Source organism: Tenrec ecaudatus, chromosome 2 (assembly GCF_050624435.1).
Source record: "Tenrec ecaudatus isolate mTenEca1 chromosome 2, mTenEca1.hap1, whole genome shotgun sequence".
NCBI classification, from domain to species: Eukaryota; Metazoa; Chordata; class Mammalia; order Afrosoricida; family Tenrecidae; genus Tenrec; species Tenrec ecaudatus.
In genome coordinates this window covers 170,594,331-170,607,294 of record NC_134531.1, presented here as the reverse complement: position 1 = coordinate 170,607,294, position 12,964 = coordinate 170,594,331, and positions in this window count along the sequence as shown.

The window sequence follows — 12,964 nt, the reverse complement described above, 5'->3', positions numbered from 1 at the left end:
TTCAAATATTGTGAAGTCATCTTCTTCTGGACCATCGAAGCACAGTGCTGAGTCACACGGCAGCCACAGTTTTCCTTCCCCCTCACCCCCAGGACACACACTACCTGAAGCAGAGCATCCTGCTCCGCACTTCCCGGAGAGACCTTGACTTCCACTGTCCAGGTCTCCCTCTGTGCATCTGACAGGGGAGCCGGCCTTGTGGATGGGGCTGCCTGCACCTCTCTGGTCACCTCCGAGAGAGCAATGGTCACGATGGGGCAGATGAGAAGGGCTGCCCATCTTCCTGACCGCTCCATGAAGGTATGCCGCAGTGTCATGCCTATCGTGATGTCTTATTGTCAGGAGGTGACTTATGTTGTGCAAATGCCTAGAAATCCTGCTCCGGCTTATTTTATGGGTATGTCTTATTTTCGGGGAAATGAGGTACACAACCAATGTTACCTGCAGGATGTGTCTTAAACACTGGTCCAAGATGGAGCAGTGAGCCTGAACCCTAGATCTTTTCCCCTCCCCATGGAGGACCATGCACACAAGGCCTTCCTTCTAACTCAGAAAGCTGTGCCCTCCCAGTGCCCAGCCTGCCCCTGGGGAACCCAGCCAGTAGACAGCAACGGCGTCCTGCCAAGCTACAGCACTGCCCCGGCACCTGCTTCATCAACCGTGGAATAGTTTTCCTCTCGGCCTCTTAGGAAGGGACCTCAGGACTTGTCCCTCGCACCAAGATCCCCAGAGGCACTTTTTGCACATTTGACATCCTCAGAGATTATTAACCAAACCAATGGTTTCCCAGCTTGCTTCACTCAAGATCCCTTCATTGAAATAGAAATCTTAGATCAATCTCGATACATGCAGAGATTGGGGTGGGGGTTGGTCAAAGGTGCTCTAGTTTTACGTGCAATGTTCTAATTCCTTACAAGGAGAAGGTGTCAGTCTATTTCTGATGCAATTAAAAATGAGTTTGTATAAAGTCCTATGTTGATGTTGGGTGCCATCAAGTTGGTTCCAACCCATGTCCACCCTATGTGCCGCAGAACTGAACACCACGCTCACAACTGCCCCTGTGCTTGAGACCATTGTTGCAGCCACTATGTCAATCCATTCTGTTGAGGGCCTTCCCTTTTTTTGCTGCCCCTCTATTTTCTCAAGCAAAACGTGCTTCTCCAGGGTCTGGTCTTTCCTGACAACATGTCTGTAAGACAAAACCTCGCCATCCTTGCCTCTAAAGAGCATTCTGGCTGCACTTCTTCCAAGAGAGATCTGTTTGTCCCTTTAGCGAGTTCATGGAACTTTCAAATCGTACAAAGCCCTATGAGAGTACCTACGAGGAAGCCCAGTGGGTTCAGGCTGCTATGGTGGATGGTGCAAACCATCAGTCACTCCTCAGGAGAAAGATAAACTGTCTCCTCTCAGAAAGGTTTGTGTTCTCAGAGAACCTAAGACATCATTCTACTTTCTCCCATAGGGTCATAAGGTGCTGGGATTGGCTCTATGACAGTGGGTTTTCTGCAAGTAGGTTAAGTAAAAAGTCCCTGCGTGACATGAATAGTTAGTTACACACTTGACTGGTAGGGGAAAGGTTGGAATCCACCCAGAGGTACCACAGAAGGAATACCCGAAAATGCGCTTCCAGAAGGCCACAGCCATGAAGCCCTACGGAACTCAGCTCTACTCTGCAGCACATAGGGTGGCTGTGAATCACAGTAGACTTGTCACCGCTAGGCAGGGTCTTTGGGTTTTATGTTTAAAACACATGAAAACAGAGGGCTCTGGTGAAGGCTCCCATGGACCCAGGCAGCTCCCTCTTCATCACTGAGAGCCCCACAGCCCCTCCTCAACACTCCCAAACTCTCCCTCACACAGTTGAGGACACCTGGTTTTCCAGGTGAGGACATTTAAGGACAGAGAGGTGCACCCAAGCATCCAGAGTCTGATTATTACCATGGTTCAAACTTGAACCTGGGTTCCTGATTCCTACTTTAGCTGTTCCTATTATATTAAGGCATAATTCTCAGAAACTTTTTGCCATCTAGTTGATGGCGACTCATAGCCACTCTATAGGCCAGAGTAGACCTGTCCCGTGTGGCTTCCCAAGACAGAGACGTGTTGCAGGAGTAGAAAGCTTCATCTTTCTCCCACAGAGGTGCTGATAGCTTCAAACTGCTGACCTAGGTGATGGCAGCTCAACCATAACCACTGGGTCACCAGGGCCGAATTCCCAGAAGACTGTCAATTAAATGATCCATGTATCACCAGAGAAGGCAATGCATTAAAACTGTAAAGCTCTCATGAGCACTCTGCCACTAATTAGCTGCTCAAAATAGTTGCCAATCTCCTCAAAACACAGTGTCTAGAACCTGGAAAGGACGTCTGCTTCAGGAAAACTCAGAATTGCCATTGTTATAGTGATACTACTAGCCCTACACTACAGTAGGGGTGAGGGGAGTACCCCTTCCACTAGGCAGACAGCCCATGCCAGGGCGCATGAGATTTCCATCTCTGATTTCCTCCTCAGCCAGGTGCCGTGGTGCAGAATACAACCTGCCCTACCTCAATGGGAGCTCTGGATCTAATGAGGGAAAGCACAGTAGGAATGATTGAATAAATGTTAGGAAATAATACATGCTAGGGAAGAATATATTTAAAAGATGGGCAGGTCTGCTGTCCTCCAAGATCTTATAGTCTAGAGACAAGCCCACAGACAATCATAGTACAACTTGATATGTGTTAGAATAAGTGAGGAGAATGCCATGGAGCTATCATTTAGGATTCTTTGGGCTGCAAATAACAGACACTCTACTAAAAGTGGCATAAACAAGAAAAACACATAATAAAAAATAAGAGCGTTCTCACAAGAAGTCTCGAGGTGTTAACAAGAACATGAAGTGCTGCTGCTGCCAAGTGCTGCTGCCAAGTTAGTTCCGACTCACAGCGACCCTTTGCACAGCAGAACAAAACACTGCCCAGTCCTTTGCCCTCCTCACAAATGTTCTTATGTCCGAGCCCATTGTTACAGCCACTGTGCCAGTCTAACGTGTGGGCATGGCATTCTCATGTGGATTCTGGGAACTTCCTCCCTCTCGGCCTTCATCTTCCTGTTGACAAGTCACAAAGAGACCTGCAGGGACCTGTGAGAGCCCCTCTCTCTGCTTCACCTTCCTATTGGCGAGCCCCTTAGAGCTGTGCTGCTGGCGGTCAGAGCCCCGGGGATGCTCCCCCTGCCACTGGAGCCACGAGACTCTGCAACCACCGGCCTGTGATCGCCCGCATTCTGCATCGTTGCATGTAGCTGCGTGAGTTCTGAGAGGGATGTATGGACCAGTATTGGCCTTATGGACTTGATCTGAACTGGGCAGGGATGTTTTCCTGGAATATAACTGCTTCTTGATATAAAGCCCTCTCTTGCACATATATGGATGTCTCTGGATTTGTTTCTCTATTCACCCGGGTTGAACACAAAGGACCTCCTCTTTTTTTACTATTCTTCTACTTTGTCAAGTGTGATATTCTTCTCCAGGGATTGGTTTCTACTATTAACTTGTCCAAAGTACATGGGACACAGTCTCACAGTCCATGGCACTAAGGAGCATTCTAGTTAGAGTTCTTTGTTCTTTTGCTCATGGTATTTTCAATATTCTTTACCAACACCATAGTTTGAGTGCATCTATTTTTCTTATTCCATATTCAGTGTCCAACTTTCACACCCATATGAGGCAATTGAAAGCACTGCAGCTTGGGTCAAGCACACCTTAATCCACAAAGTAATATCCTTGCTTTTCAACACTTTAAAGAGGTCTTGGGAAGCAGATTGACTTAATGCAATGCTGCTTCCATGAGCATTGATTGCAGATCCAAGCAAGATAAAGTCCTTGACAACTTCAATCTGTTCTCCATTTATCATGGTACCTATTGATTCTGTTGTGAGGATTGTGGTCTTCTTTACACTTAGTTGTAATCCATACTGAAAGCTGCAATTTTTTAAAGTCATATTATTGGACGCTCTTACTTTTCTTATCACAATCCACACATACATACACTGTGTCAAGCACATTTATAAATATATTGCCATCATCATTCTGAAAATATTTTCTTTCTACCTAAGCCCTTGGTATCAGCTCATTTACCCCCTTCCTCACCCTCCCTCCCTCATGAACCTTTGATAATTTATAAATTATTATTTTTTTGTGTCTTAAACCAACCTCTGTCCCTCTTCACCTGCTTTTCTGCTGTTCGTCCCCTGGGAGGGGATTATATGTAGATCATTGTGATTGCTTCTCCCCTTTTCCCCCCACCTTCTCCTTACCCTCTTGGTATTGCTACTCTCATTATTGGTCCTGAGGGAGTTATCTGTCCTGGATTCCCCATGTTGTGAGCTCTTATTTGTACCAGTGTACATGCTCTGGTCTAGCCGGATTTGTAAGGTAGAATTGGGGTCATGACAGTGGTGGTAGGGAGAAGGAAGCATTAAAGAACTAGAGGAAAGTTGTGTGTTTCATCAAAGCTATACTGCACCCTGGTTGGCTCATTTCTTCCTTGTGACCCTCTGTGAGAGCATGTCCAATTATCTATAGATTGGCTTTGGGTCTCCACTCCACCCTCCCCCTCATTTACATCAATATGATTTTTTGTTCTGGGTCATTGATGCCTGATACCTGAGCCTATCTACACCTCATGATCACACAGGCTGATGTGCTTCTTCCATGTGGACTTTGTTGCTTCTCATCTAGATGGCCTCTTGTTTATCTTCAAGCCCTTCAGACCCCAAGCTCAATATCCTTTGATAGCCAGGCACTATCAACTTTCTTCACCGCATTTGCTTATATACCCATTTTGTCTTCAGTGATCATTTTGGGAAGGTGAACATCACAGAATGCCGGGTCATTAGAAAAAAGTGTTCTTGCTTTGAGGGAGTACTTGAGTAGAGACCCAATGTCCATCTGAAAGCTGCAATTCTTGAGCTTCATCAACAAGTGCTTCAAGTTCTCCTCATTTTCAGCGAACAAGGTTATGTCATTTGCATATCAAAGGTTGTTAATAAGCCTCTCTCCAACCCTGATGTACATTCTTCTTAATATAATTTATCTTCTGTGATTGTGTGTTGAGCATACAGATTGAGTAAGCAGGTGAGAAGATAAAACCCTGATGCGCCGATTTTAGACCATGCAGTACTCCCTTGTTCTAGCCACACAACTATGTCTTGATTCAGGCACAGCTTACAAGAGCACAATGAGGTGTTCTTACAAGTCCTATTCTTCTCGAGACTATCTGTAGTTGGTTATAGTCCACACAGTAGAATACCTTGGCATAGTCAATGAGACACAAATGAACACTTCCTGGGAGTCTCTGCTTTCAGCCAAGCTCTATCTGACATCAGCACTGTTATCCCTTGTTCCACATCCTCTTCTCAAACTGGCTTGAATATCTGTCAGCTCCCTTCGAACCTACTGCTGCAACCATTGTTGGATGATCTTCAGCAAAACGGTACCAGCTTGCAATATTAATTATTTTGTCCTATAATTTCTGCATTCTGTTGGCTCACTTGTCTTCTAAGGCAGTGGTTCTCAGCCTGTAGGCCACGAACCCTTTTGGGTTTTGCCTAATACATCCTGCATATCAGATATTTACATTATGATTTATAACAGTAGCAAACTTAGAGTTATGAACTAGCAACGAAAATAATTTTACGGTTGGAGGTCACCACAACATGAGGAACTGTATTAAAGGGTTGTCACATTAGGAAGGTTGAGAATCATTGTTCGAAGGTGTTGCAGAATAGGTTAATGCACCCAATTAATGAGTTATTTTTCAACTTTCTTTTCAGTGTTTTTTTTTTAAATTTTTTTTCTTTTCAGTGTTTTTTGTCCTCAATTCAGCTTAGGATCACAAATGGTGCTGTAGCTCCCAACATCATGACTCCATCCATGACTTCATATTATAGTGCTTGAAGATTGAAAGACTAACAATGGCAGTGTCCTCTCTATAAATATAGATATTTACACGCAAAAAATATTTCAAAAAGTTTATAAAAAATTAAATTAAGTGGATTTTTTGAAACGTGTGTGTGTGTGTGTGTGTGTGTGTGTGTGTGTGTAAAAACCAAACTCACTGTCACTGAGTCAGTACTGACTCATAGTGACCCACTTTGTGGGTTTGCAAAGACTATAACTGTTTACAGGAGTAGAAAGCACAGTCTTCTCCTGAGGAGCTTCTGGTGGTTTCAAACTTCTGACTATGTGGATTGTAGCCCAATACATAACCACTACACCAGAGGAACCTTCAAAAAGTTTTGGAGGTGGGTATTTGTGGAAAATCCCCATTACCTTCTTATTCCATGTTTTAATAGATTTAAAATATACATATATTTCGAAAGGTTTATTGTATATATATAAAATGATGAAAGAACACACTTCCCAGAAATTCAATAGCAGGCAGAGATATTGAGAACGCATCTGGCATGTTCTGTAGAGTGGGGTATGTGAGCTAGCAGCAGTGAAGGAGCTAAGAGTGAGAAGTAGCTGTTGGTTGGGCAAGAGCCAACAGCGCCCACCACAGGAACACCAAGGAGGGGCACATCATTCCGATTTGAGGGTGAGCATCTGTGGTGGGGGAAAAAATGGCTCTCTGAAGATTGGCAAGCACTCATCCCAGAACGTGTAATTATGATGAACTCAACCTGGCTTATCCAAGTGGACCCAATGTAATCACATGAGCCCTTGAAAGACAAGGAAATGCCGTAAATTGGGACATCAGAGAGGTGTAGCCAAGAGCTAAGTCAGAGAGATCCCAAAGATAGGAAGGATTTGATGAACCAGGGTTGCCTTGTAGAATGAAGGACCACCTGCCAAGCACATGGGGAGGTCAGTCAGTCCTATAACCATAAGAAACAGTTCTTCCACTAAGCCTAGTGACATGGAAATAGGTTCTTCTCCAGAGCCTCCAGCATGGACCGCAGCCCTGTCAACACTGATTTTGGTCTTATGAGGACCCCGCCAAGCTTTCCCAGGTATATGACATACATAATGCAGAGACAGTAAATGGATACTATCCAAAGCAATGAAATTGGCAGTGCTCTATTACAATAGCGATAGAAATGAAAGAGTATTCCCAACAAGGAAGCACCATGCTGTGTCTTTGCGGATCACAGGGAATTACAGGGAAAGAGAGTCACATGAACCCAAATTGGTGGTGCCATTCACTGAAAAAGAGGAAAAGGTGGGGAACAAAAGAGAAGGGGAAATGATGATGGGTTCCTTTTCATAACTGTTGAGCATGGGGCTGCTAACCAAAGGCAGTAGATCGAAACCACCTGCCGCTTCTCAGGAGTAAGACCACGCTTTCTACTTCCGTAAAGAGTTCCAGCCTCAGAAACCCATAAAGGCAGTTCTACCCTATCTTATAGGTTTGCTAGGAGTCAGAATTGATGTGATAGCAATGAGTTTGAGTTTTTATTCAATGGGACAACCAAGGAGCTTTGGTGACATAGTAGCTTAACACTTGACTCTGAACCAAAAGGTCAGTAGTTTGAACCAACTGGCCTCTCTCCTGGGGAAAAATACAGCAGTCTGCTTCCCTACAGATTACAGCCTTGGAAATATTATGGACACCCTAAAGGATCAGTATGAGTTGGAATTGACTCAATGGCAATGGATTGTGAAAACGTGTTGTTTGCTTCTTCGTGGTGGAACAAGCAGTGGTTTATTCCGTGAGCACTTGAATCAGCAAGGTGGCTTCAAAAGTTTGTGGGAAATTTCCATTTTCTTTTCTTTCCACACACGTTTTGAAGGCCCCTTGCACAAGAATCTGATCTTCAGATACTCAAAAGACAAAGCCTGTGAAGAGAGGAAAAGGAAGCTTGCTGGTGTAATGGGTTCCACATTATACTACAAGCCACAAGGTCAGCAGTTCGAAACCACCAGCTATTCCACAGAGAAACATAAGGCTTTCTGCTCCTGTAAAGAGTTACAGTCACAGAAACCTACAAGAGCTGCTCTGCATTGTTCTGTAGGATCCTGATATGTTGGAAATAACTGAGGGCAGTGAATTTGGTTTGGGTTATGAGGAGAGCGGGTAAGAACTGGGCTATGACAAGCCTTTCCCACCATTGAGCCTGGGGACCAACCCTGGCTAAGGGACTGCCTGAAAACCAAGACTCTTCTCCCTCAAGTTCCTACTGACCGAGCCAGTGCCAGGAAGCTCACGCTGCTCCATAAAGGCTAATTGAATGAAGAAATTACTCCAAAAGCCAAAGGAACATCTCTCCAACTATTTGCTATAAAATAAAAAGTATAAAAGCCAAAGCTTTGCTCTCTGCTTTTTTTTTTTTTAAGTAGCTCCATTGTCCCCAGAATGTGATCCCCGATGCATTGGATGCCCCAGTTGAATCTCAATTTTGTATTTAGAATCAGTTGTTCGCTCTCCTCAGACGACTAACACTCCTTCCAGGGGTTGCTGAGATGAATATTGAGATTCTCCAATCAAGCAGTCTTTGAATTGTGCCAGGCTCAGGTGTCTGTGTAAGAAAACACCATAAAGAACACACACATGTGCACATGCAAGTTTTTCATGCCTGAAATGTATACATGAAGTCTAGAGGGAAATTCATTTTTTAAAAATCACAATTTCACATTCTATTAAAAAATATATGGAATTGTAAACCATGAAAAGTAAGCAACATATGTGTTAGGAGCCATTGAGTCAACTAAAGCCAACTTGTACTCACTCTATAGAACAGAGAAGAACTACCCCTGTGGGATTCCTAGGCTGAAATCTTGCTGGGAACCGATAGCCAGGTCTTTACTCTCACACGCAGGTAGTGGGCTCAAACCACTGACCTTTCAGTTAGCAGCTGAGCACTGTACCATTGTGGCACCAGGGCAGCATGCGTAGTGGCAAGAAACGTACTGAGGTCAGACTGCAGCCGTTTTAATCCATTTCCTGATTTACCAGGTGTGTGATCTAGGGCAAATTACTTAACCTTCTCCCTCCACTATGAAGTAGGGACAACATCAAACCAGCTGCTTAGGGCTGAGAGGATGCGGAAATGTAAGGGGTTCAATCATGGTTCTCACCCTGTGTAAGCACTCAGTGTTAGCAAGTATTGTCACTATCAGCATGGCTATCGTGCTCATCATGTCAGATTACCAAGTAAATCTCCGTCTTTCTTTCTTTCTTTCTTTTTTTTTGCTTTTCATTTTGATTCATTGCAGACTTAGAAAACAATTGCAAACACAGTCCACAGCATCACCAGCTTCCCCTAATGTTAACATACTCCACAGCCATAGTATACCATCTGAACCAGGATGCTAATGTTGATATGTTACTATTAGCTCACCTATAGACTGCATTCACGTTTCCTTTTAAACAGTGGCACCGAATCTACATAGCACACAATCCAATAGCTCAATCACGACAAGAAGAGTTTTGCAATCACCACCACAAACAATTTTGGAACATTCCCTCCCCCCACTTCCACATACACACCACGGTTAAATCACTCTTAAATTGAGTCCTGGAATCATCATGAGTTCTAGAGAGTGCTTCCTCCCCCTCCCACATACACTGTTTGCTCCCTCAGCCCCCTCACCCTCCCAATCCACCGCCTCCCCTATAAACCTTTGCATCGGTTCCAGCTCTGTGCCTCTACGCCTCTGAGTTTTGCGAACTGGAAAACCCAACAGAAACAAGGAAAAAACAAAGTGGTAAGGATGGAATCATAATAATACAAAGATAAAAATAAAGGTAGTGGGTAAGAAAGAAAAGACCACCATGAAGATTTAAGAGGCTGGGTAAGAAATTTTTGTCATGGGACAAGCAAGACTCACACCTAGAAGAATCTCACAGGGATCTGCCAACAGCTTAATCAGGCTAGGTACTCTGCAGATGGGTTTGGGGCTTCTACTGTCTTTGATGGCCTTCTACAAATGGGGTGTTTGAAATGTAGGCTCTTGTACTATTCCCTTTGCCATATTTTTAATTTTGTTATTGTTGTCTTTGGATCACACAAGTGATGTGGTCCTTCTGTGTGGACTCAGTTGGCTTAAATAGGTGCTTGTTTGAATACAGCCTTTAAGACCCAAGGTGCTATTCCAATTGATAGCCGGGCACAATGTGCTTTCTTCACCACATTTTGCTGTAGGCCCCTTATCTTCAGTGATCATTTCATGAAGGTGAGTATCAAGCAGGGCCATCAGAACTAACTTCTTGGGGCTAGAGCTCAGTGGAGCCCCATAATCCATCTGCTTGTCCCTGGGATATGCATGACTCTGGTTTATTTTGGTGGTTGCATTCAAATTTTGCCAATTAATGTCCTTTTTCTGGTCTAGGATCCAATCCAGGATCCAACACCATACTTGGTTGTCATTCTTCCATAAAACAAAACAAACCCATTGCTAACAACTCAATACTGGTTCAGGGTGACCCCATGGGGCAAAGTAGAACTGCCCCATGGGGTCCCAAGGCTGTACGTCCTTACAGAAGCACAAGTGTTGCATTGTTCTCCAACAGAGCAGCTGGTGAATTCCATCACGGGACCTTTCCATTCAACAACGACAGTTAATGTGTCTCTCAGTTATTCAAGACCTTGACATTTCTATGGCATAGAGTCACCCACTGCCATAGAGTCGATTCTAATGCATAGTGATCCTATTGGACAAGGTAAAATGGCCCATGTAGATTTCTGAGACTGAAGTCCTTTACAGGGGTAAACAGTCTCACCTTTCTCCCAAAGAGCAGTCGGTGTTTTTGAACTGCTGACCTTGCATTTAGCAGCCCAGTGCTGAAGCACTTTGCTAGCAGAGCTCCTCTTTTATACAGCAGTGATGAGTTATTTCCCAAAATCTTCTTCAATTTGGGTTTGTCTGAGGTGTGATCCCACTCATACGGGGACCTTAGATCACTTGGTTAAGGTGAGATCCCGAGGTAATTCTCTATTGTAAAGCGACTATTTTCCCCTTTGGGAATGTCTTGTAGTGAGATACTTGGGGAATATGTCAATATCCAGTTTCTCATTTGACTTTCACCCACTAATTTCAGAACATATTTATGACCTCTGCTTGCAACTGTAATTTTACCCAGGGATGGCTTTCTAGTTTCCACATTACTTCTGCATAAATGCATGGGAATGCTACTGTAAAAAGGACCTTCCTTTCCTCTTCTTCTTCTTCTATTTATTTATTTTTTTAAATAAAATATCTCTACTTTTGAACTTATCAGAAGCCATTATGGTGACTGCTGAGGGTCCCGGTGTCTGATTCTTAGATATACCCAGTTGGGAAATATTCCCTTACAGCTTGCCTTGGCCGGGAAGGGACAGGATGGAGCTCCTTTATTTTGCATCTAAGCCTCATGATTTCCATCCTCATAAATAGAATCTCTGAGGGAGGGGGTGCTAACTAAATGCTTGTGGGACGAAGAGAAATGTTTAAATTATTCAAGACAATGGTTATTACGCTATTGGATGTACCCGCTTATGCATAAAAATTAATGCTAATTAGATATAATTTCCATGTATTCATTAAATCCAATCCCAAAGCATCCCAGAAATCCTTAGTTAGCCTAATGTTATTCTATGTGCTTAAAAACAGTCTCTTTAAAAAAATCATAAATTTGTATTTTATCAAACACTTACTCATACTAATGTCAAAGGATTTTTATTCCTCCTTTCAAACCACCCCCATTGCTTGCAACTCCAGATTTATCTGTCATTCATTCAGAAACCATTTCCTGAGAGGACTCTGTGTCCCAGTTCCTGGGGACAGCATAGTGAGCCAAACAGACCCAAAGCCCTGCATTGATGGAGATGGCAGTTTAATGGGAGAACATGGAAGCAAACAAACCAGCCAACCCTATAAGTAGCTCCTTTGTAAAACAATTTAGCCGGGTAAGAGGATAGGCAGCAGGAGGGACAGGGAAAATCTCTAATGGAGATAGACTGAGGAGGAAAGGCCCCTTAAGTGAGGTAGATGGGGTAAGATTTGAACAGAGAACTAAAAGATATGATGGGGAGGCCATGTGTCTGGAGGAGAAGCATCGCAGGAAAAGCAACAGTGAATTCAAAGTTCTGCCTCAGAGACAATGAACAACGGCTGAGCCGCGTTTGCTAGTGGGAAGAGCTATTTCCTGTCTGTTCTCAAACAAGGCCCTCAATCTTCTTTTACTACATCTTAGCTTGGTGGTTTCCCATCTAACTCCCCATTCCTTTTTCTTTCAAACATGGAGCTCTGAATATCGTGTCTCATCTGGAAGGCACTCCGCCCCTTTCCCTGTGCAGAGATAAGAGACATGTAAGGAATCCGTGCGCAGCCCAGCTGAGCACTCACCACTGAAACAGGCTGTCCAAGCCCTCCAGAGCACAGCTCGGAAGACTAGTTTGGCGATCTGCTTCCAAAGGGTCACAACCTTTTGAAAACTCTAGAAAATGGTTTTACTCTGCACATTGGGATCGCCCGGAAGGAGAATCAACTCAAAGGCAAGTGACAACAGTGTGCGTGTGTGTGTGTGTGTGTGTGTGTGTGAGAGAGAGAGAGAGAGAGAGAGAGAGAGAGAGAGAGAGAACCACATCCTGATCCAACAAGCCCCAAGGACGATATTCCTGCTCAGAGCAACCAATGCACAGACCGGACCATAGGGATGGCCCTACCCTGAGACACGGCATCCCCTCCCTGACCCATAGCAATAAGGAGGGACAATACTGGAGACACAGTGTGGGAATTGTGCCCAGTCTGACACCACCCCCTACCCCCACCCCCACCCCACACACAGGGGTGAAACATGAAGAGAGCGCAACAGAGCAGCAAGGGGAGCAAAGCCATGAAGATCCCAAGGAATGCCAAAAATAAATGTTGGGGGTAAGGCTTGGCACCACATCAGACTTAATCAGAAAATATTCATAAATGTTAAGAGACAACCCTGGAACTATTTATGGGCTTTTTTTCATGTCTATCTATATAAGATAGACAAGATAAACAAT